Source organism: Mizuhopecten yessoensis, unplaced genomic scaffold, assembly GCF_002113885.1.
Source record: "Mizuhopecten yessoensis strain PY_sf001 unplaced genomic scaffold, ASM211388v2 scaffold11185, whole genome shotgun sequence".
Taxonomy (NCBI): domain Eukaryota; kingdom Metazoa; phylum Mollusca; class Bivalvia; order Pectinida; family Pectinidae; genus Mizuhopecten; species Mizuhopecten yessoensis.
Genome location: NW_018408922.1, coordinates 724,229 through 732,826, shown reverse-complemented (window position 1 = coordinate 732,826; position 8,598 = coordinate 724,229). Strand labels below are relative to the sequence as shown.

Below are 8,598 nucleotides of genomic sequence, written 5' to 3'. Positions count from 1 at the left end.
TAATACAGCAAGTCAGTTAAAAGCTCGGTAACTAAATCGATTGTCACTTGACAGACGATCACTTGTTGGAAGGTTTAACCCGTTGGTCATTGTGGTTCGGAACGTTTGCTGCAGTCTAATTGGTTTAGTTGTTCACAGAAGTAATACGTAGAATGGCACGATGCACATTATACAGCACAGAGGTGGTGATCAAGAATTTCTAAGGGTGCACAAGCTATACTTTATACCCCGCATTCTTCCTTCATGTCTAAAGGGATGCCTCATCCTGGAAATTGCAGAGATCGTAATTAGAATTTAGCATAACCCCTGGTGACCCAATAATTATCAAATCTGATCAGGGAATCGAACCCCGTCCATCTTGGTGAAAGGCGAGCGCGCTATCACTGTCATCCAATGTCAGATTGGAAGAACAGCGTGCGTCAAGATGATTTTTCGAGGGTCGAGACCCAACCGTCCCTCCTTGCCATTCTGGTTTCCCCGACTGTCGCTGTAGAATTTGCGGAGTTGTTCCCCCTTATGTACTGGATTGTACTGCAATCAAATGTAGTACGTCGGTCGACTTTTACTGAAATTGTACTGCAATCAAATGTAGTACGTCAGTCTACTTTTACTGATATTGTACTGCAATCAAATGTAGTACGTCAGTCTATTTTTACTGAAATTGTACTGCAATCAAATGTAGTACGTCGGTCGACTTTTACTGAAATTGTACTGCAATCAAATGTAGTACGGCGGTCGACTTTTACTGAAATTTTATTGCAATCAAATGTAGTACGGCGGTCGACTTTTACTTACTCTCTAATTGTGCGAAATTGTTTGCCATTCGGAATGTTTTTGGGTCTTTCCTTCCGATGATATATTAGCACTGTTGAGAGGGGTCAAAGTCAAACGATGTCGTAACGTCAAATTGAAACAGTTACAGAAAGTCTCGAATGGACGGTCGTTGTCTGGCTTTTAAAACCTGGTAGCCAAAGAAACTGAACATGTCAAAGCATAGCTTTTCAATCATTTTCAAATCGCTTCAACATTTGGTTTAAGTTGTACAACACAGCTTAAGGCTGTATGCAACCTTGCCCATTACACCTGTCAATTGTGTGTAAGTTGAGGTTGTATGCTACCGTACACCTTATACCTGTCAATTGTGTGTTAGTTCAGGTTGTATGCTACCTTACACATCATACATGTCAATTGTGTGCTAGTTAAGGCTGTATGCTACCTTAAACGTCATTCATGTCAATTGTGTGCTAGTTAAGGCTGTATGCTACCTTACACATTATATCTGTCAATTGTGTGGTAGTTAAGGCTGTATGCTACCTTACACATTATACCTGTTAATTGTGTGGAAGTTGAGGTTGTATGCTACCTTACACATCATACCTGTCAATTGTGTGCTAGTTAAGGCTGTATGCTACCTTACACATTATACCTGTCAATTGTGTGTTAGTTTAGGTTGTATGCTACCTAACACATTATACCTGTCAATTGTGTGGTAGTTGAGGTTGTATGCTATCTTGGTTGTATGCTACCTTACACATTATACCTATCAATTGTGTGTTAGTTGAGGTTGTATGCTATCTTACACATTATACCTATCAATTGTGTGATAGTTGAGGTTGTATGCTATCTTACACATTATACCTATCAATTGTGTGTTAGTTGAGGTTGTATGCTACCTAACACCTCATACATGTCAAGTGTGTGCTAGTTAAGGCTGAATGCTACCTTACACATCATACCCGTCAATTGTGTGGTAGTTAAGGCTGTATGCTACATTACACATTATGCCTGTCACTTGTGCGGTAGTTAAGGTGGTATGGTACCTTACACATTATACCTGTCAATTGTGTGGTAGTTGAGGTTTTATGCTACCTAACATATTATACCTGTCAATTGTGTGGTAGTTAAGGCTGTATGCTACCTTACACATTATACCTATCAATTTTGTGTTAGTTGAGGTTGTATGCTACCTTACACATTATACCTATCAATTTTGTGTTAGTTGAGGTTGTATGCTACCTTACACATCATACCTGTCAATTGTGTGGTAGTTAAGGCTGTATGCTACCTTACACATTATACCTATCAATTGTGTGTTAGTTGAGGTTGTATGCTACCTTACACATTATACCTATCAATGTTGAGGTTGTATGCTATCTTACACATTATTCCTATCAATTGTGTGTTAGTTGAGGTTGTATGCTACCTTACACATTATACCTATCAATTTTGTGTTAGTTGAGGTTGTATGCTACCTTACACATTATACCTATCAATGTTGAGGTTGTATGCTATCTTACACATTATACCTATCAATTGTGTGTTAGTTGAGGTTGTATGCTACCGTACACCTTATACCTGTCAATTGTGTGGTAGTTAAGGTTGTATGCTACCTTACACATTATGCCTGTCACTTGTGAGGTAGTTAAGGTGGTATGGTACCTTACACATTATACCTGTGAATTGTGTGGTAGTTGAGGTTTTATGCTATCTTTCACATTATACATGTTATACCTGTCAATTGTGTGGTAGTTGAGGCTGTATGCTGCCTTACACATTATACCTGTCAATTGTGTGTTACTTGAGGTTGTATGCTATCTTTCACATTATACCTGTCAATTGTGTGGTAGTTGAGGCTGTATGCTGCCTTACACATTATACCTGTCAATTGTGTGGTAGTTGAGGTTGTATGCTACCTTACACATTATACCTGTCAATTGTGTGGTAGTTAAGGCTGTATGCTACCTTACACATTATGCCTGTCACTTGTGCGGTAGTTAAGGTGGTATGGTACCTTACACTTTATACCTATCAATTGTGTGGTAGTTGAGGTTGTAACAACCTCAACTACCACACAATTGATAGGTATAATGTGTAAGGTAGCATACAACCTCAACTACCTCACAATTGACAGGTATAATGTGTAAGGTAGCATACAACCTCAACTACCTCACAATTGACAGGTATAATGTGTAAGGTAGCATACAACCTCAACTACCACACAATTGACAGGTATAATGTGAGAGATAGCATACAACCTCAACTAACACACAATTGATAGGTATAATGTGTAAGGTAGCATACAACCTCAACTACCACACAACTGAGAGGTATAATGTGTAAGATAGCATACAAACTCAACTCCCACACAATTGACAGGTACCATTTGTAAGGTAGCATACAGCCTAAACTACCACACAAATGGTACCTGTCAATTGTGTGGTAGTTGAGTTTGTATGCTATCTTACACATTATACCTATCAGTTGTGTGGTAGTTGAGGTTGTATGCTACCTTACACATTATACCTATCAATTGTGTGTTAGTTGAGGTTGTATGCTATCTTACACATTATACCTGTCAATTGGGTGGTAGTTGAGGTTGTATGCTATCTTACACATTATACCTGTCAATTGTGTGGTAGTTAAGGCTGTATGCTACCTTACACATTATACCTATCAGTTGTGTGGTAGTTGAGGTTGTATGCTATCTTTCACATTATACCTATCAATTGTGTGGTAGTTGAGGTTGTATGCTATCTTACACATTATACCTATCAATTGTGTGTTAGTTTAGGTTGTAAGCTACCTTACACATTATACCTGTCAATTGTGTGTTAGTTGAGGTTGTATGCTATCTTACACATTATACCTATCAATTGTGTGTTAGTTAAGGCTGTATGCTACCTTACACATTCTACCTATCAGTTGTGTGGTAGTTGAGGTTGTATGCTACCTTACACTTTATACCTGTCAATTGTGTGGTAGTTGAGGTTTTATGCTTCCTTACACATTAAACCTGTCAATTGTGTGTTAGTTTAGGTTGTATGCTACCTTACACATTATACGTGTCAATTGTGTGGTAGTTGAGGTTGTATGCTACCTTACACATTAAACCTGTCAATTGTGTGTTAGTTTAGGTTGTATGCTACCTTACACATTATACCTGTCAATTGTGTGTTAGTTGAGGTTGTATGCTATCTTTCACATTATACCTGTCAATTGTGTGTTAGTTGAGGCTGTATGCTACCTTACACATTATACCTATCAATTGTGTGGTAGTTGAGGTTGTATGCTACCTTACACATTATGCCTGTCGATTGTGTGGTAGTTGAGGTTGTGTGCTACCTATCACATTATACCTGTCAATTGTGTGGCAGTTGAGGTTGTATGCTACCTTACACATTATGCCTGTCAATTGTGTGGTAGTTAAGGCTGTATGCTACCTTACACATTATACCTGTCGATTGTGTGGTAGTTGAGGTTGTATGCTACCTATCACATTATACCTGTCAATTGTGTGGTAGTTGAGGTTGTATGCTACCTAACATATTATACCTGTCAATTGTGTGGTAGTTAAGGCTGTATGCTACCTTACACATTATACCTGTGGATTGTGTGGTAGTTGAGGTTGTATGCTACCTTACACATTATACCTATCAATTGTGTGTTAGTTTAGGTTGTAAGCTACCTTACACATTATACCTGTCAATTGTGTGGTAGTTAAGGTTGTATGCTACCTAACATATTATACCTGTCAATGGTGTGGTAGTTAAGGCGGTATGCTACCTTACTCATTCTACCTGTCAATTGTGTGGTAGTTGAGGCTGTATGCTACCTAACATATTATACCTGTCAATTGTGTGGTAGTTAAGGCGGTATGCTACCTTACTCATTCTACCTGTCAATTGTGTGTTAGTTGAGGTTGTATGTGACCGTACACCTTATATCTGTCAATTGTGTGGTAGTTAAGGCGGTATGCTACCTTACACATTATACCTGTCAAATGTGTGGTAGTTTAGGCTGTATGCTACCTTACACATGGTACCTGTCAATTGTGTGGTAGTTGAGTTTGTATGCTACCTTACACATTATACCTATCAATTGTGTGGTAGTTGAGGTTTTATGCTATCTTTCACATTATACATGTCAATTGTGTGGTAGTTGAGGTTGTATGCTATCTTTCACATTATACCTGTCAATTGTGTGGTAGTTGAGGTTTTATGCTACCTTACACATTATACCTGTCAATTGTGTGTTAGTTGAAGTTTTATGCTACCTTACACATTATACCTGTCAATTGTGTGGTAGTTGAGGTTGTATGCTATCTTTCACATTATTCCTGTCAATTGTGTGGTAGTTGAGGTTTTATTCTACCTTACACATTATACCTGTCAATTGTGCGGTAGTTGAGGTTGTATGCTACCTAACACATTATACCTGTCAATTGTGTGTTAGTTGAGGTTGTATACTACCTAACTATACTAGCTATAATATACCACACTTAGAGCTATAATATACCACACTCAGAGCTATAATATACCACACTCAGAGCTATGATATACCACACTCAGAGTTATAATATACCATCATTTAGCTATCATATACCACACNAATATACCACACTTAGAGCTATAATATACCACACTCAGAGCTATAATATACCACACTCAGAGCTATAATATACCACACTCAGAGTTATAATATACCATCATTTAGCTATCATATACCACACTCAGAGCTAAAATATACCACACTCAGAGCTAAAATATATCACACTCAGAGCTAAAATATACCACACTCAGAGCTAAAATATATCACACTTAGAGCTATGATATATCACACTTAGAGCTATGATATATGACACTTAGAGCTATGATATACCACACTCAGAGCTATGATATACCACACTCAGAGCTATAATATACCACACTCAGAGCTATGATATACCACACTCAGAGCTATGATATACCACACTCAGAGCTATATAATCTACCACACTCAGAGCTTTAAAGTACCACACTTAGAGCTATGATATATCACACTCAGAGCTATAATATACCACACTCAGGGCTATAAAGTACCACACTCAGAGCTATGATATACCACACTCAGAGCTATATAATCTACCACACTCAGAGCTTTAAAGTACCACACTCAGAGCTATGATATACCACACTCAGAGCTATATAATCTACCACACTCAGGGCTATAAAGTACCACACTCAGAGCTATGATATACCACACTCAGAGCTATATAATCTACCACACTCAGAGCTTTAAAGTACCACACTCAGAGCTATGATATACCACACTCAGAGCTATATAATCTACCACACTCAGAGCTTTAAAGTACCACACTCAGAGCTATGATATACCACACTCAGAGCTATATAATCTACCACACTCAGAGCTTTAAAGTACCACACTTAGAGCTATGATATATCACACTCAGAGCTATAATAAACCACACTCAGAGCTATAATATACCACACTCAGAGCTATAAAGTACCACACTCAGAGCTATGATATACCACTTCATGAAGCTCGTCTTACATATGGTCAAGATACAATGCATGATAAAATGTTCAATATTTACGGCTGTATATATTATTGCAAATGCTGCTGAAGATATTAAAATGATGTATATAGTTCCATTTTGTTAACTACAAATGTACAAGGTTCCACGGTTCTTAATTTATGTATTTCTTGTACACCTAGCTCAGGCTCAGGTCAACAGTCGTCCTGTAACCACGCATTAAAATAGCATGGTCCTGTCACGGCTTTTAATTAATCGAGATAGGATTTTTAAATTAGAAAAAAAAACGGAAAAACATCAACATAAGTATAGTTCTTTGGTCTTTTATTCAGACATTTTAATTAATAACAACATGAAAAGTAAATGAAGATAGTAAATGTCAAAAAAATCTGAAATAAGCGGGAATTAATACATAAGCATTCTTCGACCTTAGCAGATAAGTAAAGAGTACGAGTGTCACTGAAACTTTAACTCATTCACCCCTGAAGACACATTTGAACTCTTCCAATTTAAATGTTGGAATAGTTCATTATGAAATTTCAAGGGTGAATGAGTTAATGATTCAATGCAATAATGACCAAAGTTGACATGAATATACACAAATCGGCAGGGTTGATAAACCCTTATCTTTAAAGTTGCATAGCCTATAAGAATTACATTATACAAAAATACGGTATCCGGCCCTATGTTAAGTAAATGGACACATGTATCAAAGGATTGTTTTCATCAATTCTATTTGTACACAATGAAAACATTTTACTCGAGAATTCTGTTTACTAAAATAACAATATAGTTATGAAGGACTTGCATGTATTGTAGCTAGGACTGGCAACTTAAAAACAATACGGACTAAATATCCCGACAAAGTGTGAATAAAACAAGATGCTTGTTTCATTAAAAGGGACAGATAACATGATTTGCTAAACAATAGGGCACCACCCTATCGTTAGCCGTGTCTCTATAGCAGACAAGTTTAAATGATACACGTAAATTAGTAAGGGTATATATTCTACATTCCAACTTAAGATGTTGTCCTTTAAATAAATCAGTTCAAAATAAAATTACCTTTTCTTATTTTCAACTTAGTAGTGGAACATAAATTTCAAAAAGCCCATTTGCTACAAAAAGGTCTACCTTTCGAATTTTAAAGCTGAAATTATGTCCAAGAAAAGATGCAAAGTATGCGCTACATGTTAATGTTGTGTAGTTATTTTTCTAAAAGACTTGGTTTCATCAATGCTTTGGTTTTTGATACCGTTTTGTGACATCAGTAATTAAAATACGTAATACTATGTTTTCATCTTTTAATATGTTTTGAACATAAACGTTTTATGTCGTTATCATTATTTCTGCCTGTTATCATATATTGACATCATCAACTTCAATATGTGATATCACAAAACATAATTAAATACCAAAACGGCGCTCAACGTACACATTCCCTACATAAGAATCTTATCAAAACCGAATTCACTTTGTCAGGGGTCATGTTCTGGTGACCTTTCAGACAATACCCGGATGTTCATATGTTCAGAATGTGACCACTGAATCAGTTGTAGGGGACATGAACACAGGGACCAAAACACTTGTTACATCATCTATGTTTGTACCTTAACTGATATGTTCAAAGTAATAAGACGTTTTAGGGGCTCTAGAGCAACTCTCGGAAAGAGCCCCACCCCTTCCCCTCCTCCAACCAATATGGTATATAAGAAACTATAGGTTGGCATTTTTGCCAAGAGTTAATCTAAACCCCTAAATTGTCTCATATAGGACCACAACAACTTGTTCCCACGTGGAGGTCGGTGATATGTGATACTGACTTGGAATTACTATTTTAAGAAACAGAAAGTAAATATTCCCTTTCTGAGGTCGCTTCATTTGTATAACAACACCATGCGCTCTGTCTCTTGATGATTTTATTACGTTCAATCTTTTTTAATAATTATCATAAATCATGTGTATTCTAACAATTAAGGACTTTTTATTTTGATTAATGTGTTGTTATATAGACCTGAGACGATATATTAACCGAGATGAAGTCCATTATTGTTGAATATTACTCTGAACACATCAGTTGTAACAAATTCTTGGGTTCCTGTGGAAGGAGGTGCCGTGTGACAATGCTGTGTGGTATATAATTAACAAACGCTTCTTAATCATGTAACAGCAATCTCAGCGTATCCTTAAAACTTATAAAGAGACCACCTGTGTTCAGAGACCACCTGTGTAAAGAGACCACATGTATTCAGATACCATATATATTCAGAGACCACCTGCATTCA

The 8,598-nt window shown here is 36.9% G+C and overlaps 1 protein-coding gene across 1 annotated transcript in view; it reads left to right on the top strand.

The window, feature by feature from the left end:
* LOC110440589 overlaps positions 1–8,598 on the top strand; it is a 170,203-nt gene that overhangs the window by 96,374 nt on the left and 65,231 nt on the right. The window lies entirely within an intron of this gene.